The following is a 26439-nucleotide window of genomic DNA, read 5'->3' as shown; positions in this document are numbered from 1 at the left end:
TGAGAAGGTGCCGTAAGATAAACCTAATCTGAGGGGACGGCTGCAGTGGCAAAAGCTGTGAGCCGTGATGGCAGCTGGTGCAGGGGGAGTTGCAAGGTGGAGCAATGGTCCTTCTCTTGGGCATTTCAGCAAGGATGGAAGCTGGGGAAGGGGGGAATTTGTCGCAAGTCCTGAAAGCTGCAGCAACACAGTAAGAGAAGCCATGCTGCTGGGCCAGGCATGAGCCTGGGGTATGAATGCTGATGGCCTTTTTACCCTACAGCTGCTTGCTGAAACAAAAAAAAAAGGGGTATAGCAAGCAAAGTGTCTCATGCTTCTTGTCATGTTGGCTGCTTGCGCTTGCATGCAAAGAGCTTGCTTCTGTCAGCATGCATAAGAAAATTAGCAGATTTTGGTCTGCTGAAAAGTTATTTGGCAAGCTCATTAGCACTGTGGGCATGAAGGCTTCCTAATTTCACCATTCTGTTTTTTTCAATTTCTTTAATTGCCTTTATTTGGAAGAGTCATATCTTCTAGTATTAAATGATCACAAATATCAAATACTGGATTCCCTTCTCCCTTGCCATTTTTGCTTTTTGAGGTTTTACCTTTCTTTCTGTACAAGAATCAGCACCAGAGATTCAGTGGCAGTAATTATATGGTTTTGTGTCCTGAGAATAGGACAAAGGCCCTAGAAATTTGGTGAGTTTTCATCCTACTGCTGTCCTATACTTGTATGAAATTGTCAGCTGCGGGCATAGTTGAAATGGTTTGCAGAGGATGCGACTGAACCGTGGCTTGTCTGTGATGCTTCAGGGTGGATAAACTTTAGTGCCACTGCATTTGTTTTCCACATTTGTAATATATGATGAGTATTGCTCCTTACCGCTTACAGGATTATTGCATTCGTTATCATCTAATGTGCATGTCAAGCACTTTGAAGAGCCGAAACATTGCCTACCTGTTATATACAGTGATATTCTGATAGCTGGCCGCGACATTGATTTAAATTTCTGATTCTGATCTTGTGCTTTGTGTGAGTCATTTACAGTTCTCCAGCAGTCAATAGCATTAAAGAGCTATTACCAGGGTAATTTTTATTAGTACAATATCAGAATTGGGCTTTCTATGTAGTGTGATTCTATATTTGATTTCCAAATAACTATTACTGTAATTTATTGGAAACGCTAATATTGCCAAGAAATTGATGCTTTATGCTTAAATTATCTCAGTGAGATGATTAAGGAAATAGAATTTGCCAGCTTGTGTTGGAGGCAGTGGCTGCAGCTGCCGTAGCTACAAAGAAAGGCAAGTTGGCATGTTTAACACACCTCACAACAATGGAAGAGATAAACAGCTCTTCCTGTCTGAAGAAAAAGAGTTGGAATAAAAAGATGAATTGCAGCATGAAGACAGCAGTAAGACACTGTGTTGGGTTTTTGCCCTGCAGCAGAGAGTATATTTTGATAGCTTTTTTTTTTTTTCTAAGATTATTGCAGTGTGGTTAAATGGTTAAATACCACGTTTATTTTCCATAGTCACGTGGCTAAAATCTGTCTCTGAATGTTTGCTTTAAAACCCTGCTTCAAAGTAGTGATAGTATTCCTTGCAAGGCTGGAAAAAGAGGTGTCCTTTAATATATGCATTAGAAATGCTTCATCCCATGCTGTTTCTTCATGACAAAAGGCTGTAGTACACTTGACGTATCATACCTTAAACTTTGTGTTTGAGGTGAAACGTGGCCAGTGCTGTAAGACTCATAGATGGGTGAGTCAGAATGGACGTCAGTAGCAATGCACCTCCCACGAGGAGGGCAAAACCACTGGAAAATATGAAGGGAAAGTCATGAAAAGAATGCTTTTTAAAAAGGTGATATTCAGCTTCCTCAAAGAACTTCCGGGCAAGGTGAAAAGCCCAGGTTCTCTCCAGACATAGAACGGAAAATCACTTCTCTTGTCTGACATCTTTTGTGTCCCTGACAAATGAAGACAGCATATACCAAACTCCACAGAAAACAGGGGTAATTTATGTATCTGGTTCAGCAAGTCCCTTGCAGTTCAAATTTCTGCTTAGATTAAAAACTTTGTTGCGCTCTACAAAAGCAAAGCCCAGCCTTTGTGGCCCCCTCCCTGTTGCAGCTGCCTGGTGAGCATCTCTTCCATGTGTACGTTAGGGTGTAAACTAGTTTGCCTGCATGGTTGATCAAATAACTTGTGTGGCAACTGATGTGTTCCTGCTAATTTCCTTACCAGCAGGGGATAGTGCCCAGCACTAGTGTATGTAACTTTCAGTGCCCATTTTCAAACGTCACCTACTTTCAGCAAGATGCTGGCTACAGCTAGTCAGGAGTTGATCCCCTTAGTCTGTAAGGTAGTGGCAGTGACTCTTCCAAACTCCACTTGCTGGCCGACGTGTTCAGATTTATTTATTTTTTTTTTAATATCTGTTACAGTCACTATCTAGAACAGTAAATATCACCACTTCTGCTCTTGGCTTTTCACTAATACCTGGCAATATGAGTGTCTTAATGACAGTTTGGCATGATTTTTGATCACTGAGCACTCCCTCAGTAGACAAAATAAATGGATAATCTGTCTGCACTATCCTCAGATAATGATAAGTCTAGCATCTTGATCTGTGTTTTAATGATAGACTTTTCTTATCCAAATACCCATTTGTAAAGTCAGTACTTCTTTAAAACTTTTTTTTGCTAGTGTGCTCTTGAAGGAAGTACCTCTTATACAGAACTGATTAGAAATGCCATTTTTATTGACAGCAAAATTGGTGAGGGACTCTAGCTGTGGTGTGTGTAATAAGAGAACACATGATAAGAATAGAGTTTGCAAAATAAAAAAAAGTTTGAAAAGATTGTGGAAGCTGATGAAAGCTCTTCTCCTGAGATTAATTTTTGAGTGTGTATTTGTTATTTTTTCCCCAGAAGTTGGTCAGCACTATGCCCAGACTATTATTCAGCTATTTTTTAGGCTTGTTCTGTGTTCTAAGTGCGTTAAGGTTGGCTCTGTGCTGTGCTGCACGTGTAGCTAGGATGTAATATTCTCGGTACCTCCGCTCCATTGGACATTTTGGAAAACAAGCAAAGGAAAAAAATGCATTTAGATCTCTTCACTAATGTTACTATCTGGTCTGTTTATGCAACAGGGTCAATAAAAGCTAATTGACATTGGCTTTTTGTTGCCTCACTTCCCTTCTTTCTCCAATGTGTCCCTTGCCAGAGGTAGGTTACATTCATCTCCAGCTGTCAATGCTGGTTTGCCACTGCTGTCTCTAAATCAATAAAAATGCACTAGTGTTTTCTGTGTTTGTGTTTCCTGGGGCATTGTAGGGCTCAGAGATACCGTCATGTCAGTAACTATACTGGGAGATGGTACAAAGAGTGGGGCATGCACACATGTGCCATGTTCAGTGTATGAACATCATCCTGTAGTGAGACTGTTTCACAAAGTACATAATATAATTGATAAAAACCTTGTATGGACTTCTGTCAAAGTCCTATTTGCCTTAAATGCAGCACTTTTACCCTGTGTGCCATTACAGTTAAGCACCAGTTAGAATTAAATGGATATCACACTAATATAGGGATTTTATGTATGTTTAAAAAATCATAGAATCATTTGATTCCATTTAATAACCTCACATTGGTTTTCAGTATTTTATTTATTTATAAATCTAGACTACAGTATTTCCTAGTGACAGGTTAAGCGACTTCCCAGTTGCTTTGTTTCAGCAGAGTCTCTGCTTAGATGCTCTTAAGATATAAGGCTGAAGTGCAAGAAGCAAACACAAAGCTATCTGCATCACTGTTATTTCCTACTGAATAATCAGTTGTTAGCCCACATAGCTAAACCTCTACTTGGAATAATGTCTTTTACTGTTTAACGTTGAATGGTTAAAAATAGCTAACTGACTTTGAACTTCTTGAGCTCCACTGATGTGCTTAAAGCCTGCGTTTTCCAAGATTATAGGACTAGATTTGCAGTGGGGTGTGTGGGTGTTTGCCTTGCTTCTCTTAGTTCTTCCAGGTGTCCCTCATCAGACATAGGTTACATACACGTCCTGATGTAAGTGGTCATCTATACGTTACTCTCCCTCAATCAATAGCAAAGTGTTTATATTTTGTTTCTGTGTACCCGTGCATTCTGTAGTATATAGGGGCTAAATCTCAGGGATTTTCCTAGAGCCTTTTTTTCCTTCTTAGTCCTCAGTTATTAATATGAACATATAATAAATGGATTTGGTGATTCATCGTTACAAGTCCTAATGCTAGCCACGAAACTAAAGATGTGATGTTTGGGACAAATTCAGCTTCAGGGCAAATTTTTGGTTAACTCTACTGACTACTGGGCATGCTAGGGTTGAGGAAATACAAATTCTGCTCTTGTTTGCACCGTTTTATGGGGACCCGATGTAAATGCTCATCTCATTCACAGAGTTTTTTCCCCGTAGCCTTCTGCACTGAACAGACAACCTGCAAATGCTTTTTAGGCAAATTGACAGAAGTCAGACAATAGATATCATGGTTTCTGAAATGCAGCATTTTGGAAGGATTCTTAAGCTGTTGCTCAGTCATGCTTACTAAACTGGTAACGTAGAAAAAACTTCTGTTTGCAACTACTTGAGAAACTACAAATATTGGCGTTTTCCAGCTCTTTCACTCTTTCTGCTGCAAATAGAAACAGAGTCAGTGTCATCCACAAATTGCTTTAATGTGCTGAGTCAGATTCAATGTCCAATTCAGAGTCAACCCAGTGTGAAAATCTGTGGAGTTTAAGATTAAGTGTTGGGTTTTCCAATTACCCGTGTTCATAAGGTTATTAACAGGAAGGAAAGGACAGTGCAAAAGGCAAGTAAAAGAGCAAATTAGAAAAATTGCTTGCTGGATCAAGCAGTTGAAAATTGCCAACTGCATTCTTTCCCCAAAATTGTTGAAGATTTGGATGTGCATATTGATAATTTTTCTGTGCTAGTATTTCAAGCATGGATGAAGCATAGGAGTGAAAGAATCGTATCAGTATCACCTACTGATACCAACTGTTTTGATGACATTAAAGCAAGCTTTCAGTGTCATTGGAGCATAGCTCTTGCAGCTGTAATATAGTATAAGTATGTAAGGGAGAGGAAATCAATAGCCTTGTTAAGAAAATTAATCTTTGCCTGTGTTTCTATGGCAACACAGATAAGGAAAGTAGTAATCGCCATGCTTAGAACATGGCTTCATCACATTCAAGGGGAAAATTGCGCCAGCAAAATCAAATAGAGTCTCTAGCAGAAAAAAAGAGATATCTCTAGTAAAAGAGATACCAGTTATCTTTTTAAATCCCACTGAAACTACCCACCTGGAGATTTCTGAAGATCTGAATATTTCTGAAGATTTCCAGAAATCTTCATAAGTAAACATGGTGAAACCTAGGAGTTGCCTAGCTGGGAAAGTTACTCTGAAGTAAGTCAAATAATCTACCATGTGGATGCTCTTAATCATGTCTTAAGTAGTTGACTTCTAGCATAGAGGAAGGCATCTCGTATTTCATGTGAACAAGGTCCGTGTCCTCATGGGAATTTAGATACACTTACCAGAATATCGGTTTTGTTGTTTGAGTATATTCTTAAATAATTAAAACGTCAACCAAAAATAATTGTCTTTTGGCACTTTCAGAGTATTTTAGGATCTAACCAAAATAAACATCACCAAAAAGCTGGGGAAGAAGATCTTTCTGTTGTAGCTTAATCCTTACCTCAGTAATAAGGGTCCTGCTAAGACTACTTATTTAGTTTTTATATATACATATACATATACATATACATATATATTTGCAAATCCCGGCCAGCAGTTTGGCTTTCATACTCAAAAGGATGTATTTGGGAAAAAATCCATTGTTGCTTACATCACCTCACCTGATGGTTAATGAGAACTTAGTAGAAATACCAGAAGCTGATATAAATGTTGCCATCGATGCAGTGGAGCTTCTGTAAGCATTTCACCACTTAAAATCCCACTGGCAAGGTCTTGCTGGTCTCTATTTGAAGATAAACTCATGGGTTTTGCTTGTTTGATTTTTTTTTAACCTTTCATAGATTTTTATTTTAAATGACTGTTCCTAGACTAAGATCAGGTCTGTTCCAAAATGGTAGCGTAAAATAGGTGAAAACAGGATCCAGTGCCTAAAAACTGAAGTAGAAGTGAAAGATTTTAGAGGCAGGGTTGCTATAAAACTATTTCTAGATTTGCACTTTCAGTGTGCTCTCCCAACTCTCCCTTAGTTTTCTTCAACAGATGCTACGTGACCCAATGCCCCTAACTTTCTTCAAGTGAAATAGAACTGGATCACTCTCCTGGATCCATTCCTATAGGCTATATTTATTGCTTGGTTTCTTATAATAGAAAGAAATAGAAAGAAAACTTTAACCAAAACTTAAAGAAAACTTTAAACCAGAGTGCTTCTTCTTGTTTCCTACTGATTTAAGATTGCGTAATCGAATACTAGCAATAGCAGTGATGTGTTATTTGGAAGCTTTGAAGCAAAAAAGTTTCACTTTTCTTGTGTCTGATGGAGTAAGATGAGAGGATGTAACAGGTTGTACTCTCCTCGCGGGCGTTGCAGTTTGTGGCTAAGGGTTCCTGAAAAATCAATTTTCTTCTGCAGAAGCATGAATGAGGAATTCTTGGTGGAATTTTTATGATAAAACAGCAGTTTGAAAGTGAATTGGATGTTCTTACATTCATAAATTCAATTTTTAAAAATTATTTTTCTTGCATTCTTGCATTCTTCCTTGCCTTCCCTCTACTTTTTTTTTTTTTTTGAATGAGGCTCACAAGATGATGTTTAGGTCTCTTACACGTTTTTCTTTTGACATCATTACTTTTACAGACTTGAAAAGACAGTTGGAAAAGGGTTTTTTTGGGAAAAGAAAGGGACGTGAAGAAGTGACAAACTAACATTTTCAATATATTTGAGGGCAAGAAAAGATTTAAATAGAAATCTGAATATCTTTCAGTTTTTGTTAAAATCTTATTTGATGCAAAACCTAGTGTATTTTGAAATGTCTGGATGCCTACTTTTCTGTTGGAAAGCTTTCAGCTGAAGAACCTTCAGAAAAATACATTGTGTATTTTTTCTCTATTTTGGCAACTGGAGAGAGCTCATATTAATGTGGATGCTTTAATATGATTTTCCATCTCCTAAGTCATTAGTCACTTAGCATGACTTAGTGATGTCAGTCCTGTGGAGCTCAATGGTGGATTACTAGAAGGCTGACCTTATTCCAGCTTTCCCTCTCCCGCACTATAAGCACTTCCTTTAGTGCTCTTGCTGACAAATTATTAGTCACCTCGAGCTGACAGGAGCTGAATTGCTCTTTTACCTGTAAAGGGCTGGACCATAACAACACGGCAACGTGGAAATGTTATGTTTATATACATGACCCTTCTCTAGAAAAGCATAAGATTGGAGTCTTGCGAGGTTGCATTTGCAAAGTGTCTTTAATAACATATATACATTTTAAGCAGGAATAGTGGTTAGGTGACAGCGTGACTTGGCGGGTAGGGGTGGGGATGTTGTGCTATTTTGCGTGCTTGTTTATTTCTAATTGAATAGAAATCCCAACTCTAATGGGATTATAGTATTTGCCAAGGACGCCTGTGGGCATTTAAAACATTGACTTTCTGACATCACTGAAAATGGGAAACAGGATGCCTGCTTGCTGCAGGTCATGCAACATAATATGAATAATTGAGTCCGTAACGTACTGGGCTTATTATTTGCTGTGGCTGGTAAGATACGTGGTGGATATGGGCAAGGTGTGTGCATGTATAGGAAAAAGAGAGAGAGAGAGGAGAAGGAAGAGAGAAAGAGGAAGAGAGAATGAAGGAGAAGAATGGAGCCGGGGAAGAAAGGAATGGAAGTACAGGAAAGGAAGACCAAGAGGGGAAAAAAAATCTTGTGCGTTCCCTTGCATGTTTAAGGCCTGGGCAAAGGGAGGAAATCTCTCAGACAGTGCAGCATAATGCCTAATAAGGAGCCTCCCAAACAATGCTCTTTGAAACAACAGCAAGGTAATAGATCTAAAGATCTGGATTACCTTACTTGACCCTGGTGACGTAGCTGTTTTGCCAAAGCTGAGAGCTTAGGGATCAAAGGAGACACTAGCTGTACAAAGGTCTTCCTGAAAGACCGGAGGGGAGAGGTTGTTGACTGCAGTGAGACGACATGTACTGATTGAATCAAGTTCCTTGGTAAGCAGGGTGTCACTTTGATTCAAAAAAGATCAGGATTAGTCAGGTTTATGCAGGTGCTTGAAGGAAATGTCACGCACAAGGAAGGTGCTAGGAGTGAGCATCTTGGTGTTTTTGCACTGTCTTTATTTGGGCAAATCAACTCCACATTGCAATGATGAATCACTTGTGTAAAACAGCAAACTCACTCTGCCTACTGGTACCCAAAAAGCAACAGTATTTGCCAATCCTGTAAAACATCACAACTATGCCACCAACCAGGCTTATAACTACCTGTGTCATTTGGCCTTCCCCTGGAAAAATGGAGATGGGGACATCTGACTTTAGAGCCTCAAATTTAGTTTGATTACAAGAGGTTTAGTTTGACCAAATGCACCAAGGAAGCTGTTCTACAGCAAAGGAAAAGCGAAGTGGACAAGACAAAAAAAGACTTTAATTACATTGAGGGAGATTTGGATTGTTTTTTTGGAAAAGCCCTTCTAGCATTAAATGTAGTTAAGCCTTGGGGGAAAAAAAAACCCAACACAAAAAACCCACATAGGGAGCGTGTGGAATACCAGTAGAGGATTTTAAAAGTGAGTTTGACAAACAACTGGAAGGAATTGTATTGACAGAACTGATCCTGTGGGTCAGAAGGTAGTTAAGAGTCTCTGTAGGGTCCTGTTTCTTTGCTTTTTGACCTACTTTTCAATTTGTCAAGACAACTTTGAGTTCTGATCCCGTCCTCCAAAGCATCTGCAATTGCTTTGCAAATTTTGTAAGCAGACTTTCTCTACCAGTCATTGCATTAAGATATAACTTCCAGACTCACCCTAAACAATGTGATCCCACTTGCAATACCCTTCGGGCTTGATAATAAATCTTCCATTGATGGCTACATTTGGAGAGGAATTTTTTTCAGCGAGTTGCACATCCGTGATTTGGTAGCTACACTCCGGGCAATAGTTCCTTATGAGAACGTCCTTACCAAGTGAGGGGAAGAAACCTCTGCGGCTTTCCCTTCTGCCGCTGGACCGCTTGCCCCATTCAAGAAAGTAAATGCATTACTTTGCCTTAACTTGGTGCCTTTTTGAAATTAACCTGTCTTCTTTCATATTTGTTTGTGCATGAGTTTTCAAGGGATTAAAGTTTGGCTGACTGATACATTACCTCAGATTTCCTTTTACCCTTTTTTGAAAGACAGTGGTATATTTGCTCAACACGCTGCAGATCAAATCCTGTTTTAGCAAGCTTAGGTAAACAGCCCCTATCTCTGCAAGGACACAGCGCATATTGTACTTTGTTGGAGAGGCCCCATCTAGTGATCCATGTAAAATAAGGGAATGGTGTAGCCCAGCTCTATGTAGAACGTGCTGCACAGAGCTATGTCCTGGATGGGAGTCAGGCAAGTCCAAGACTGCACAAATGTTGTAACTGCACTATGGTTATACAAGCTTTTGGGGCAAAGTGACCAAAACTTGTGCTGTTTTCTATTCTGCTGTAAATATTTAAAAGGAAATACGAGTGTTTACAAGTTCTGGGAGTGGATTTGGCACTTTCAAGAGTGCAATCTTGTCTCAATCTGGAAACAAAACACGAAGAGGAGGGGCAGTTTTTAGCTGTCCTCCTGACTTTCGGAAAAAATGACCTTTCCAGAGGACAGGTCTCGGCCTGCTTTGCTCGTTTCCCCAGGCAGGTAGCCCACTTGATAGGAGGATTTCAAATGTTTATGGCAGAAGGGGGTTGTCTGCTCAGCTTTGTGTAAACAAGATGCAACCATTGCTCCCTGGACGCCTGCCAGAACGGCCTTCAACCAGGCAAAACAGAAATTCCTGTCTTTGAACTCGGACCTTCTATTTCCCAGCAGTTTTTTATGAACTTGCTTATTCTGTGGCCAGGTTGACATCAGGATATGGGTCATTAAAACAAATATATTTCAGGTGATTAAAAACATCAACACAATGTTAGCACAAGGAGTAGGTTAAAGTGTGAAGCTGAGGGAACACTGTGTGCAGCCTTGAGAAGGGTAACAGAAATAGACTATTCCCATAGTAACTCCACAAAACTATTTGCACCGCTTACCTATTGTATACAAAACAAGTGGTGGTAGGTAGCACAGTTCAATTAGCATTGAAGTAGATCCAGTTTTCTTTAGTACTCTGTATTTTTGCCATTCATAAGATGTTTAGGACACTTTGAAAGTAGCTAACAGCAAGCTGGCTAAAGACGTGGAAATACAAGGTTTCCATGCATCTCTCTGCCTAGCTGCAGAGAGTAGCTTTGTATAAACTTCTATAAAATAAAATACACCTGCTAGTGGTTTGGGGCAATTTTTCCAATAAACAGAAGAAAATGCATTTCTGCTTAGTCTGCATTCAAGATAGAAATATTACAGCAGTGTCCAGGAACAGGTACGGGATAATCTATGATAGCTGCAGAAAGAGCAAACTTCTGATTTACTTTGAGGAGTCCGCTCGTATTTTCCATTGCCTTTGTGTAGATCTATCTATTTATGCTTGTGTCACTTGTTCTAGTAACACTTCATGCTATAATATGTAGGTGTTTTAATAGGTTTTATTATACAGTTTCTGTATGCCTGACTGGTTCTCCATTTTTCCCCCGAGTACAACCACGTAAGGACAAACCAGGCAGCCATTTCGCCACCAGGTGCATGGGGTGTCCTTAGGGCTGCTCAGTTCTGACTCCCAGGCTGCCGAAAAGAAGCAATTTCCGAATGTCATGGAAACTTCCTGCTGCTCCTGGCCTGGGAGATGGTGCTGCACGTCACTGCTGCCCGGCATATCCTCTGCCTTGCTTCCTTTCCTTCAGTGCTCCAGCCTCACTGCCTTTCCTTAGCATTTCCTCCCTTTCAGAATGGTAGGAAGTGACAATGACTCTCCACCAACAGTTTTACATGTATATACATGTACCTCAGTTGATTGTCTGCTGTGATATAGACAGTAGTTCCCACTGCTATTAAAGATACCATCTGCTGCCAGATGCCTGAAAAGCTAAGTAGCATTTTTGTGTGTGTAACTCTGTAGTGTGAGTGTTCAAGTCCCTGTCTGATACAGTCCCCGTTGACTGTAGATACACTTGTCTATAGAAAGCTCTTGGACAAGAGGTCTCTCTTCAGGCATGCTTGAAAGACACCTTGATTCAGCCTGGATCCAGAGAAAACCATGTGAGGCACAGCTAGATCTACCTGTAACAGAGTGATGACTGTCTGGAGGGGGTCCGGACCAGGCTCAGCTGGAAAAGGTAGTTACCATGCATGCTCAGGATGTTTTTCGATATGACCAACTGTTGGCAGCATATGCTATTGGCTCAGTTTCATATGGAAACACATCCATGGCTCGCTGATCTTGTTCTGGAGTGACCTATCAATATGTAAACCAAACCTGGATTGTACTTTGAATGCTCCAAAAGAGGTCACCAAGGCTAGAGTTGATTAAAAATTTACTTTTGTAAAAGGCATTATGCATTATATAGGCCACGTGTACGTGTTGGATAAGGCAGAAAGGCAAAACACATGGGGCTTTTAGTCTTCGGAAATCTATCAATATTTGCTGTGTTAAAGAAAAATAACTCAGAAAAGTTTTTTTCATGAGGGGAAGTGAACAGCTGCAAAAAATATAAATTTAATTAGTTATATAAAGATATTCCTTTTACTACATAAGCACAAATCTAAAGCAAACTGAGAATTACAGAGGAAATCCCTTAATTTGCAGATGGAGCCTCTAGCATGCTCCTTTTAGCTGTTGTGCAAATACATCAGGTAGTAAATCAATGTTAACAGCATGTTTTGAAAGGTATTCACTGTTTCCCCTTCTTAGACAAAGTTTGGCATAGGAGTTTGAAAACATGGCAGTGTGTACTGATAGCCAATGGCTCGACAAAAGAAAAAACAGCCTTGGTGTCCATTTCTTCAGTGTTTGTAAGGTTGGATGTACTGAAAGGCTTGTGTTTGGTTGCCGAAACTCTTATTCATTCTCTGCACCTACTATTTCATATTTGCTGGCTCTGAGCCTTTATAGATGCTGCTAACGAATACAAGATTGGTGACTGGAGTGAGGATCAGGCACAGACAGCTAACGGCAGCTCAGTTTGTCTCAAGTCACGGGTAATCCCAAACTGCCTTCTCTGCAACCTGAGTGCTCGGGGTGGAAGTGGCCACACTGGAAGTGTATTTCTCACAAAACATGAGTGAAATGTTATGGGGCCCACTCTGACTTGCATGCCTTGAGCCTGAAAAATAAGTCTAAGCCTAGAAGTAGCGCTCCTGAAATGGTACTACTTTATGGCATTTCTGCATCTACTTTTAGCAGAGGCAGCTGAAAATCTCATTAGAAAGCCTGTGCTCATGTTAAAAAGGAGAAAGAGACTTGGATGTAGATCTAAATTCAATATCAAAACTACCACTGACTTAAATCCTCTTTGGAGCCTTATCTTAACTTTTTAGGATTTTTGTCTGTCTCTAAAGAGCTTGATAAAGTCAGGAAGACCAACACCAAAAGCCCTGCACAGGGCATTCCTGATTGGACCCTTTTCTATTTTTAAGAGGTAAATAGAAAGAAACCAAGGTATCTGTGGGATTTTTAGATCTTACGGCATTAATGTCCTCAGAGAAAGAATAAATCATTAGAATTCAGACAAATTAAATGTTTGCAGATCTATTTCAGTGGCCTAAATGAAACTACAATTCCAAACAACCATCCCTAATTTATTATGTTCATAATACAGTGAAAGCTTTTTCTCACAGCAAATGTTTTCTTTGTTATATTGATATAAATTACTATGTTGGTCCCAGAAGCAAAATATTTTCAGAGTCTGATGCTTTCTTTTAGAATAGTGCATTGAAACCTCTCATGGGGTTACTCTGCTGTTCATCCATGCTGTCTCTGGGAAGAAATTATTAGTTCAGCTGTCTGTGAACAGTTTCTTTGAACCAACGTTAGCTGAATTAAAACAATATTATTGAGGGAGGAAAGGAATCAGCATTGTGACCAGTTTTCCATCAGTTACATTGAGCTGAAAGGATATAAACATCACAGATTTGGGGAGACTTTTTGTCCTGCTCTTCTCCCCTCTTCCTGCAGTAAGGCTGTTGGCAAATTTCAGAGAAACTCAAGCTTGTAAAGATGCGGGCTAGAGAGTGGGCTACTGATGATCTTTTCTGGGAAATCTTTTATTTTGAGATCACATTTTCCTAACTAGAAATCCAAGCAGCTCAAATTAGAAAGAAATAATTTAGTGTTTAATGCTTGGGGGTTTATTAAATGATTGGTCTTGTCCTGGTAAGGCCTTTCTGTTTTGCTGTCGATGATTTATTTTATTATGGAGAGCAATGTTAATAATTTGCAAGATTACCTGGTGAATGGAATGGATGTTTCAACGGAACATTTTAGAAAGAACACAAAATCAAATCAACATTAGAGACTTTGATACACAGGGTCATTGATTCATCTGCTAGAGCTGACAATAAACAAATGACTCATGCAAAAATGCAATAGCTCGCTTCAAACATTTAGCCAACTACTCAAGCAGTCTTACTGTCTGTATGTGAGTATCCCTAAACCTATAGCGGACCTGGGGCACTGTTATTGAGTCCCAAAGTCACCAATGGTATTGTTTTAAACCAGAACAACTCAGTATTGCTCATTCACCTGGACTTTGCTGAAAGTGCGCTCTGAAGTATTTTTCCATGTTTATCTTTTGGAGTCGAGTATTACCATTTGGGGTAGAATTACAGCTTTTAACACTTCAAATGAAATAAAACCAAAAACAAATAATGAAACCGAATGCCACATAGCTTGGAAGTGAAACTCCTGAATGCTTGTTCTTGACTCTTTTGCAGGCTTATACCGTGACACTGATCCAATTGTTCATTTTGGGGTTCGCAATGGTTTGTGTAAATAAAAGCCATGACTTACGGTCTTATCACTAAAATACACATTTGAAGAAGGTGGGAGTAACAGGAATCCAAGAGAAAATAGTGTTTCCTGGCAAGTAGGCACATCTGGGATGCTTCACTAGCAGGAGTCCAGCTCTCGCTTTCAGCCCGTTTCTATAATGAAAAGCAGCAGGGGAAGGTGGCAGTACTAGTGGTTTACTATTGTCAGGAGAAATATATTGTAAAGGACACAGTGACTCCGAGCCACGGCAGAGGTGCTTGTTTTGCACGAGTTCTGCATCTACTGCCCATCATCTGTCCATAAGGTGTTTTGTGACACATTCTGTGCAAGATGGAATTTCTTTTCCCTCTCTAAACCCAGAAGCGCATAACCATGTGCACATCCACAGGTCCCATGTCCAGGTCCAGATGGGAACACAAAGATACGTCCAGCTCCCTTTTATTGCTTATACTCTATTAGAGTATTCTGGTAGATGAATAATGTCATACACTCCATTTTAAGGGCCAACACTATTTTAACAAGTGTCAAAGTAGATAGTTTCTAACCTAAAAAACCTATTGTCTCTTTTCCATTATGCATAATGAAAATCATATACACTATTGAGCTAAGATTCTGGTAGTGACCTTCTAAATATACTGCTATATACTTCAAAATAAAATAGTGTAAGATCAGAGCAAGGCTAAAAATCCAGTAGAAAAAGGATTTGATATTATAATATGATATATGACTTCATTATGATGATACACTACTGATATGTGTTAAGTGCTGTTACAATACAGACCATCTTTTTTTTTACTATAGAGGCATAATACAATTGAAAAGATATGAGAAAATGAGACTTTTTTTTTGTCATTTATACATTAAAAGCTTTAAAGCTTTGTGCAAGCTGGGTTTCTGCATTTATGATGTAATAATTTGACACTAGAATCTTATATCAAGCAGTTCAAGGAAAATACCGATATACTGGCATTGCCTGAAGTCAGTGAGAGACAGTATATAAACTCTGATCCTTTGTAATGATGAACTAAACCCAGACTTATATCAGGAGTTTAGCTAAAGCTATTCTTACAACAGCATTACCCTATGTTGCCAAATTAAACCTTAGGTAACTGTTCCAATCACTGTGACTGCAAGAAAATAACTAAAAACCAACAGAAAGGTAATAGGAAGCATAGAGAAGAAATTGAATTTATCAGAGGGAATTTCAGTTCTATGAATACTTTACAAAGAGCAAAATAATTAAGATAAGACCTCTGAGGACTCTTTCTGAATACTGCTTAGACCTAATCCTGTAAGCCCTCGGTCACATAAATAATCCTGCCTCACACAAGGAGTGTCACCTGACGTCAATAAAATGATTTGCAGGGGAAAGGATTAGTCACGTGACTAAGGGTTAGGCTCGCTTTTTTTTTTTTTGCCAAACGTCAGGAGTAACTTCCCCAGTATTTATCTTTTCACACTCATTTTGTTCAAAATAGCAGGTTAAATACATACGGTCAGACACAAATTTATAGTGCATTTTAATTCTGTGCAATTATAACAGCTATTAAAACTATTTACACACAGTCACAGGAAGGACTATAAAGGGACTCACGTGCTCTCAACATGCTGGATGTAGCAACACTGACCTTTGGTTGAACAGGTTTATACCTTTTTCCCCCCTCTCATAACTAATTGCAGTTCATCCATATAAAAGCAAGAGAACTCAAGTATAACGAGACAGAATAAATCAGGGTGATCTCATATTGATACCTAAGATCTACTAATAAGGAGGAAAAATTATAAATGGACCTGTCTTCATGGACCAAGTTTGGTGTGAATTTTAAATCGGGCACCAGAGAAAGACTTGATAAAGTGTAATCCATCTCCGTTGTGCAGGAGTCTGATTTACAAAACAAGCCTACATCAACTTGGGGTTACATCTAACTATTCTGATTTTTGGACTATAACTGCTGAGTGGGCTTGCTCCCACTGCAGCTGTAATCCTGCACTAGTAATCATTCAGTTGGATGCTTTCACCAGCAACAGTACAAGCTGATTTTGGATGTTTCTTCTGGGTGATAACAGTAATCATGGCTGGGAGAAAGTGCAGAACAAGACCCGATACTTTCTTATAACTTGTGGGAAGCAGACTCCGACCAGAATACATTGAATATGAAATATATTGGTTCTTTAAGTGTATTTAATTGCTCTATGCATAACAAAACATGAAGAACTAGTTCTAAATAATGTTACGAGACAGAATGCATGTGTCAATACTTACTCCCAGTAATAGTATAAATAGTAATAACAGGATCCTTTAAATTGTTATTACCTGGTTTTATGTGCCTTCCTTACCTAACCTTTCTCTTTTTTTTTTTGATGTCTTTCACAGATTATCAAGAGGTAGTATTCTGCTGACTTTCGTTTTCATTAAAAATGAAGGAGCTTACTTTAAAAAAAAAAAGAAAAAGAAACCCACAAACACACATATTCAAAAGTCACTGGAGAAACATGAATCTTCTGAATGGCTCTGGTATGTGGTCACCTTGAAGCTACCAAAATCAAACATTAAAACCAATACTAGTCATAGTAATTTATGCCTTTGTCACTTCAAGACTGTACTACTGTAAAACTGTTGCAGCTGGGGGTTTCTGGGAAAATACACAAAATCTGTCTGTTCCAATCCCTCGTCATCCACATTTGAGGAGAAGCACAAAAGAGCAACGGGACCTGTGCCTTGCACTGAGTTTTATCAGAAGATCTGTCTTAAAATCAAAAGCTTTTGAAATTAATTTGCCTGACTCGGATGTCAGATATCCTACTCTGTAGTTTTCCAGACTTCTATTAATGCCCATGTTACAATTTGGTGTATTACTTGCCACTTCCCAAGTTTCCAGTTTCAAGAGGGATGTTACATGCCGTACCTAGTAATTCATCAGTCACACCACTGAAATCCTTCAGAAGCTGTCACCAGTCGGTTGGATTAAATTTATCTGATCCTGATGTCAGGTCACAGTTCATTTTTGTCTTTGTTCAATAACCTCTTCTTTGCCTTTTACAAATTGTTCCTCAAAAAATTTGTTTTGGCCTGCCTTAATGTTTTCTTTTGTTTTGTGTTTTATGTTTAACCTGCCAGAGTTTGCAGTGCTTCCTGTTGTCTTCATTTGTACTTGACTTCAGCTTTTGAAGGATGCCTGCTTAATAACTTCCCTTATTCTGTTTGGCCATGCCTTTTTCTCTTATATCTTTCTCAAAGCTTTTTGATAAACATAAAGCCAATGTACTTCCAGTACGGGGCTCTCAAGTTGTCACGAAACCCGCAAGTATTTCTCTATTAGCTGCCCTTTCTCTCTATTTTTAACAAGTTTACCCACTTATATGTCGTCTCCTCCCTTAAAACAGCAGAGGTTACTTTGCCTTTCACTCCTGAAAAATGCTGACCCTGTACATGCTACTGTCATTGCAGCAGGGCAGCTCTTGGCTGAAATGCACTCAGCTGGGTCTTATACATTACTGGGAGGGGAAAACATATCTCCTTCTCCTGGGCTCCCTGTGCTGCCGTTCCACAGATGTGTTCGTATTGCTGAACTGGTAGCTCAAGTAGATTTCCAATGAGAGAAGACTTTCTGCTAAATCAAAGGCCTACTGCAGAATTGGTACAATGAAATTGCTTGGAGAATTGAAATGCTGGTTGTTGCATTTTATTGCGCTGGTGCCTAAGCTTTGCAGACAAGGCACAGATCTGCTTCATTGAATGTCTTGTGTCATTCTGGCAAATTAGCAAATGAGCCATTTAAAAAATGAAGGAAGCGCCCCCTGCCCCCCAGAAACACGTAAAACCAAAGAACAGGGGGTGTGTGGGAGGCTGGATTTTGTTGTTATTGTTGCTTTGTGATTTTTTTGTGGAGTCCCTGCTAGCAGGTAAGGCTTAAGGCCTCCTAAAAAACACCAAACCAAACCAAACCCCAGGACCCCCAAACCCTCTCCAACAACACTGGCACATCTGATGAGATCTTTCTAACCACCTGAGATTGGAATTGTGCAAACAACCATACAATGGGAAATTCTGTTGATTTTCTTTCTTATCTCACTTTAACCTTTCTGTGTACTGCTTGTTGGGAGTCTATGAAGGGACAGAAAGGTACATCGAAGTCTTCATAGTTCTTTTTTCAAACAACCCACAGGGCCTCAAATATGCTATGAATCTCCTTGGAAGCATTAAGTTTATGTGACAACTTTGAAAACAAAAGATAAAACACAGACTGTCAGTATCTTCCTGCTGATTAAAATCAGGGGCCCAGAATTTAAGAATTCTTCATTACCTTTGGGGGCTACTCCGCCAGCATCGTGTATTCATATGTAAAAAAAAATAATAAAAATCCTACTGTAACGGGAAATTGATTTTCTTATCAGATCAGACAGGTACATATATTGTCCTGCTTTTAACAGGGGTATGCAAATCCCTGCAAAAACTCGAGGAGTAAAGAAACTGAAGGAGGTCAGAACTCCAACGTATTCCAAAGAACTATTTCATAAGTATTTGTGGAAGGGATTGCTGTAACCTATGAACCAAGACACCCTTTAGGCTCAACAGAAGGAGAGATGTCTCTAAGTGAGATGCTCTGAGTAGCTCAGGAGACTATAATGATTATACAGAGAACTTCACTCCTAAGGTAAGCTAAGAATAGCTGGCTTGTGTAACATTATGTTCTCTAGCTTTTTGTTCTTTCTTATACTCAGTCCAGAAATCTGGTCAACAAGTAGGGACTTGTTTTCTCCTCATGGGAAACTCCTGTAGGAAAGCTTGCACTGGATTCCACCAAGGTGTAGATTTTATATTTGGAGTTTTTTTTCCCCATCTGAACGTTAGCTCAGGCACTAAGTAAAATAAGAGCTGTTTCTTTTTGGAAACAGATTCGGCTTCTAGAAAATTACAAATCAGTCCTTGGAGCAGGTAGTAAAAGGAACAACATAACCTCGTCTTTTGAAGAAATCAAAGTTAGGTGAGGGGAATTCATTGCTCTGTGCCAGGATTCCAGCACTCTGTGACACTGGGTTCTAATTTTGTCATTATTTTCTACTTTCCATGACTGTTCTTATTGATACTAGTTGTTCAGCTAGTCACTTACTGCCATTCCCTTCTTTTGTTTGAATAACTGATACATGTAAGCAGAGGAGGATTATTTTTTTCCAGCCTTTGTTAGCGGCAAGCCTTTGAACTTCCTCCCCATTCACAGCAACCACAGTGAAGGCTTGAGTCAGTTGACAAAACTGCTGTGCTTAATGCTATTGTAGAGGACTTTACTGTATGTTTGATTGCAAATAATTAAGTGGTTTATGAGTCCTTTGGACACTACTAAACAAAAGCTAGTATCTTTGCCAAACATTGTGGCGCAAATTGTTGTGTGTGCCCAGTCATCCTTATGCTGGAAAAACCTCGGGAGTTTCATGGAAACAAGTCAGAATGACTTTGTCTGTATCGGCAAGCAAAATCGACTGCTGTCTCTTTCCTAAAAATCACCTTGGAATGTCTCTTCTTTCAGTGCTACTGACTTAAAAGAGAAAAGAAACTTGCATAGAGTGGCATGTGTCTCCTGCCCTCCAGATTTCCATAGATATTCTGCTAGTTCTTGCATTGAACAGCAGAGCCCGGGCTGTTAAACCACTGCTGCATGGTGCCTGGTCCCTTATCGCTTAGGGCTCGCCCGTGTGCTCAGCCCCAGCCTGTGCTGGATGCCATCGCTGCCCCGTGCAGCCTCCAGGAGTCAGAAGACCTTTAGGTTCCCAGCCAGCAGGTGCCTCCCTGCCCTCTGACACTCGTCCAGGAACAGGAACCGCAGTGCAGGCCCGCTTATGTGTACAGCCAGCAAACTGCCCTGTCTGCGAGGTGTAGGTGAGAGGAGAAGCCATTGCTGCCTCTTCTCCCACTTCCCTAAGGAAATAAATACCTTCTGCAATGACAAGCATCATAAGAGACGCCTCCGCTTTGCCGCTGCCCAGCACGTCAGTCTGTGCCTTCCTTGGGCTCCTTTTGCTCCTCGTATAGTCAGAGATCGGGTGAATTTGGTCTGGACCTGAGCCTTAAACTTTTCAGGCCTTGATAACAGAGCTGAAACAATGTTAATAAACTGCAAGTTCATATTGATTACTTCCTCAGTTACCCACCTTGCTGAAGATAAGCAGGCGTTGTTACCTGAACTTGCTATTTGGATTCCCTGTAGAAAGAGGGTGCAAGGTGAGCAAGATAAACCAGTACATTGTACTGATAATTTAAATTACAGCGGTGAATTTATTTTAACGTACTTATATAAAATTGCTTAATAATCCAACGTGGGCAGGAAGTCTCTTTCAATTTTTTCTTTTCAAAATCTTACTGTACTACAATGGAAGTTATTTATTTTTGAAACCATAATAACATGTACTTATCAGTTGTAGCTACAATGTCCTTGAACTTAATTTTTAATGAATAACGAAAGTCAGCAGAATACTAGCTCTTGATAATCTGTGAAAGACATCAAAAAAAAAAAAGAGAAAGGTTAGGTAAGGAAGGCACATAAAACCAGGTAATAATCATTTAAAGGATCCTGTTATTACTATTTATACTATTACTGGGAGCTAAACAAAGTTAATATAGCCTTTCAATCTCTTTCAAAGTCAAGTCTTGTGGGGTTTTTTCTTAACTAGAGAGAAGGACGAAGATAAGCAAAATGGAAAAAAGTCAAACCAAGGTCAGAGATTTAGTGCAATACACAGAGAATGGGATTCAGCGGGATATTGAACAGTGTGTGTTGAAGGGGAGGGAGAGGACGTGTGTCAATGTAGGAATTAAGAAAAACATGGAAACATCAGAATTGTTTTCTTTATAAACTTGCTGTAATATGCCTGCCCATTTCTTGCTTCCTTTTCATAATCTAGGTCTAACGGGTTAAGTACTGTACACGGTGGTTGCCTGTGGCTTTGTTCTTGTGGTTGACTGCATTTTTAATTGTCAAGGGCACCTACAACACTGTCTAGGTACCATTTTGGTCTGTTGTTACAAAACCAGATAAACATAAGTGGAAGTTCTACTTGGAAAAACTCTGCTGTTCACAGAAAGTGGATTTATAAATGTCACTCTTGAATAAGTCTGAGCAATTAACTCTGAATTTGCATTCTGCAACATTTCTTACAAGTTACTTATCAAATCAGGGAGCAAGAACAATCGTAAGAGACTTGGAACCAAACTTACTTAAATTGTAGCTTGAGAAATTAATTTTGACTATCAAGCCAATATGTAAAACAAGCTTCTCAAAAAGCAAAAATAAGTGGGTTTTTTAACTGAAAAACTTCCAAGAAAATCTCAGACAGACACACAGCAAAGAGGAGTGATATAATGTTGGATGAGCTATGCAGTAGGGATTTCACTGAGCCGTATGCAGCTAAAATCTAAAGTCTAAAATCAGGCTGGACGTTTGCAGAGCCTGTGTGTGATATCAAGTAGCAGAATATGGCTTTACGTGTATGTATACTATGCACTCCCTCTTCTGGATAATCCTATAGTGGCTGTGCTGGTGGAATTGCCTCCCTACTCTCCTGACCCTGAAAACTTACCAGAGCTGAAATTACGGCTGCATATGTGCTGTTACTGGACTGTGCTTGCTCAAAATAGGAGCAAGCGCAGAAGACCTAGGAGGTCATGGACCTGGAGGAGGTCTTATGACCAGATCACAAGCATATGGGTTGTTATTTGTTTGGAGAGCTTGTATGTCTTGAAGGTAATGGTGGCACAATGGGGACCTGGCTAAGTTTGGCCACACGCTGTCAGAACCAGCATTTTAGTACTGACCACTTCAAAAACTGAAAATCTGTATCTGAGCGTGGTGGCCGGCCTCTTCCTTTGTAATTAATCACGCTGAAATAATGTTTTGAATGCCCTAGATGCCAGGCATCCAAAGCTTTGATCACAATTTGGGGACTGCAGCTCAGACTCATCACTATGAAAATATGATTTCCATTTAGGAAAACAATTGTGATCTTGCAGTTACGTCATCTAAAAAAGATAGGACTCTAACTCTTTCCCACCTCAGCCACAGACTTCGTGGCTGACTCTGGGCACAGCATGTGATCTGTTTTTGCCATAATTCCCTTTCTGTGAAACAAGGCTGACAACGTTTCTGGTTCTCCTGGGAAGAAAATGAAGCCGCATACTGGAGGTGATTTTATATATGGCATTATGAGCCACAAACAGTCTTGTTGGGCAGAGAAACAAAAACTTTTATATGAAATATTTTTATCCATTCAATTCTTTTGAGCCTGACTGTTCACTTTGGTTAGGGAGGGTATCTCTTCTGGTAGGCTTTGTGCTGCCCCTCTGCCTCCCTCCAAGCTCCACAACTAGGCAGAAAGCCCCACCTCTCCATCTCTTCCGCTGCTTTTCCACCTGAAGCACACTGATAAGGATTGCCTAATTAATTCCTTAGGGCTGGAGAATATACCAAGCAATTTCTTCCACATCCAGATATTTTGTACCCTCCCCCACGCACCCCCAACACCTTTAGCCTCCTCCACTCTCAGATCTCCATACATTTTTAGTCTTAAATGCATCTGAAGAAAACAGAATTTTGGGGTAATCGGTTGTTCGGTCCCTTCCTTCTCATACCCCTTATGGGTTACAGATGTATTAAGGCTCTTATATCTCATATGCTCCCAAAATAAAAAATATCATTAATAACAGTCTATTTTCAAAGTATAATTGAGGCCTCAAAGTCCTATTTGGGCCATGGAATTTCATTGCTAACTATTGCTGACAGAAGGGAATGCTTCAATTTGAAGCCCATGAGATTTACAGGAATAAAGTAAAGCTTTGCTTTAGGTTTTCAAAAGCCCAAACTATGCCTGTGCATCCATTATACATAACAGAATGATTATACTAAAAAAAAAATTTTTAAAAATCACATATCCAATCTTTTGTATTTTCACTGCAGGCGGTTCAGCTCTGTCTGGTTGAGTGCGCGTTGTGTGCTCTTCCTTTTGATACACAAACAACTCCAGGTTAGTGATGAAAGGGGCAGGGGTCTGGAATCACATTAGGCTGTTTTCTTACGGTGTTTAGACAATGCAAGAACATGCACTGCATACAGAGGAATCTCTGTGGCGCATCAGTTGCTGTAGGCAATGTTCTGATGCAAAATTAGAAATATTGGTTCATAATATGTTGAAAGGTTTCTGTGCATCCTGAAAAAATGACCGAGTCACCTAACACGTGGACTTGCTTTTTATTGAGGCATATATCCACCTTCTGCAGTTGTATATCAGGCTCAGCTAAACCCATACAATTTCCAAGGTAAAGATCTCAATAATTTGGTGAGGGGTATGTTGATGAAATCAAACTGTTACTTATCTGCCTGCTGCATTTATTACCTGGAATAAGCGTTTATATACAAGTAGGTGAATTGCTCAATATTTTTAGTACGATAGGACCTTCTACAAGCAATTAAAATGCAAGGCTCTGAAGAATCAGCCACCTCTTTCTACCCATTTCAGTGAAACTATACTGGTGTTTTAAATGCTTCATGTTCTACAGATGTAACCGATACAGCGGAGGACTCAACCCTTTCGCATGACTCGATGGAGTTTGGGGTCTTACACGTTATCTGATGTGAAAGGAGAAACTTGTGATAAAGTCAGGTATGTCCTTATGAACTAGCAAGGCTGCATCCAGGCATATAAAAGTCCCATTTTCCAGAGTGCTGGAGGGTAATTTTCTTGTTTTTTTTCTTTCAGGTTGTCTTACTGATCCACAACTTGCTGTTGAGTTCTTCTCAAACTTTTTCTCACTCAACACCTTACCTCTGTCACATGCATACCAGTCTTGCACACAAATATGTATAAGGTGACTTGTTTTTGTACTGCATATGTACACTAGTATCCCTGTCACCAACAAAGCTGCTCATCTGCAAGCTTCAAATTCCCAAACAGCCTCACATGGGCCTGTAGGCTTTTCTGTCATTTATTTCAACCAGCTCCCCCTGTGAAAGTGTTTATTGATGTTTTGCACCTATGGTAAATGAAGGACAGGTGTTAAACATGCTAGCCTTTACAGGGCTTGAAATCTTTTCCAAGAGAGAGCTCATTTTGTTTGAAATTTACCAGCATTTGTTGCTTATGTGTTGCCTGTTAAAGTGTTTTGAAATACACTAGCACTCCTTTTTTTTTTTTCTTCTTCTTTCTTTCTCCTTAGCTGGATTTACTGTCTGCAGAAGTAACAAAAGTAAAGGAGAAGAATAACTACAGCTCCTGTTGAATTTGGGATGTATGCCACAAATCACACATGATGTGGTCATGGCTGCACAGGTAATACACTGGGCTCCTTTCTGCCTAACTATTTTGTTACCTGAAATCCTTTTTTTTTTTTCCCCTCTCCTTCTTCCCTTTTCTGCCCTTACCCCCACCCCCTCAAAGGATCTGTGTTTTCTTCGCTCTGCTCTGCCCATGGGGTCTGCCCCATTTTCTACTGAGGAACAGGATGTTTTGGCTGAGCTGAACTATTCCTCATGTGAGGAGAGGCTGGGGAGAATATAAAACTGTATTTTGAATACAGTCTCTCTCCAGTGAAAGCAAGTGGAAGTTAGCTACTGACACCAGCAGGACTGTATCTAGATCTTTTCAGGCTCTCAGCATCTGACTTCTTGCAGTTCACAAAATTCAGCTTGAAAAGGGATGTTTACTGCTTCCTAATGCAGAGATGAGCAGTGGGTTACTTTGCCTTCATCTGCCTGAGAACTCAGGTGATTAATAGCTGACTTTCTGACCTCTCTTAACATCTAAACAGTTGTGAGGAGAAAAACAAAGCCCCATGCTAAGGAAGGAGGAGGAAGTTCAGGCTGTTTATGTGTGGTTATGGTTTCCTTAGTTTCTTCCTATTTTGCATTATGCTTCTTTTTTTTTTTTTTTCAAGTTGCAGAAAGCAGACTTCACAGTGCTGGCAATAATAGTCACTGAATATGCTGGAAAATATGGTTAACTTATTTCTTAGGGATACAGGGCTGTGCTCACAGTTTTCTGAAATATGGGCTATTGTAAGAGGTCCTAAGACCTGTTATAGAATACAAATAGACTAGAATTGTATAGAATATAAAATATGTTTTGGTGGCTTGAGTGGATAATTTCAGTCCATGGCAGATAAAGGCCAGTATCAAATCAAATTAGCTGTTCTCAAGCAGTGAGTAATCAGTTAGGCTGTGTTGGAGGGGTGAGCTCCCCCCTTACTCAGACAGTACTTTTCTAACCAGTATGCTCTATCTGTGATCTTATGATCTTTGCTGGGCCCAGTTTGAGATGGTTTTTCTCTGCTGGCATACTCTGTTTGTAGCTCTTTAGTGCCTATGGTCAAAGGCCTCTCCTCCCACTTTTCTGTCTAGTTCATGTCACATTTAGTTTTTCACTTCCAGATACTCCCTGGCTCTGTATCTCCAAGTGATACGTAGAAGATCTGAAACATTAATGCTGGTCTTCAGTAATATATGTCTTTTTTTTCTGGGTTCCTTTTCATTTCAGGGGAGGGAGACCAAGAGATTCTTTCTGGACTCTTCAGGCAAAATAAATCACTAACCTTCTGGGATGCTCTGAACATGCATCGTTACAATTGTCTTAATAGGTCTGAAGCTTGCTCTCTCTAAAATTGCTAGTCACGCCTCTCCTTGAGTCAGCAGCACTATTATGCGACTCTGTTGCCAGCCAGATGGAGGAGCTGGTCTGACTGAAAAGCAATTTATATTTTTTTCTCTGTTAATTAATTTTAATATTAATTTTTCTCTGACTTGGGCAGCTCTGAGGGCAGGAATTGAGAAAGGTGGGTACATGCCTTTTTTGCAACACAGAATTTAAATTGGCTTAAGTCATTTATAAATAACACACCTGTTCTCATTCCTAACTTTCCCCTTTTTAAAGAAAACAATGACCACAGGGAAACATGTTCTTGCAGGTGCAACCACAATGCTCACCTCAGAAATCAGCTTGTGTTTATCCCCTACATGGAGGAGAGGGACTTCTGCAGCCAATTGCTGATGGTTAACAAGTTATGACTGCTAAGTCAACAACGGTGTAAGTCCTTTATCTTTTTATGTTGTATTTTTCAAGCTCATGTCCTCAACAATGAGGCTACCAATAACTAACTTTAATGAAAACTGAGGTTCTGTGTTCAAAAAGCTGGGAGAAGGTGAAAATCAAGAAAGACTGCAGCAGCTAGAAGATGTATTAGCACTAGGATGTTGTAATGCTGTTTGTAGCATATGAAGACGAGGGTGTTGTGACACAGAAGTGGAAGAGACAGACTCGATCTTGCTGAAAGCAAGAGAA

At 39.7% G+C, this 26439-nt stretch overlaps 1 long non-coding RNA gene across 4 annotated transcripts in view; it reads left to right on the top strand.

The window, feature by feature from the left end:
* Positions 1-26439, top strand: part of LOC128914394 (uncharacterized) — an 85322-nt gene that overhangs the window by 35093 nt on the left and 23790 nt on the right. For 2 of the 4 annotated variants that reach the window (XR_008468268.1, XR_008468265.1), the window contains exons 8-12: positions 16496-16636; positions 23666-23769; positions 23866-23974; positions 24323-24435; positions 26066-26184. This is a non-coding gene — a long non-coding RNA (uncharacterized LOC128914394). Of the gene's footprint in view, positions 1-16495; positions 16637-23665; positions 23770-23865; positions 23975-24322; positions 24436-25638; positions 26031-26065; positions 26185-26439 lie in introns of those variants that run through there. The other 2 variants (XR_008468266.1, XR_008468267.1) reach the window with 2 other exon arrangements.

Source organism: Rissa tridactyla, chromosome 8, assembly GCF_028500815.1.
Source record: "Rissa tridactyla isolate bRisTri1 chromosome 8, bRisTri1.patW.cur.20221130, whole genome shotgun sequence".
Lineage (NCBI taxonomy): Eukaryota > Metazoa > Chordata > Aves > Charadriiformes > Laridae > Rissa > Rissa tridactyla.
The sequence above is the reverse complement of the archived record's forward strand: the minus strand, read 5'-3'. Positions and strand labels throughout refer to the sequence as shown.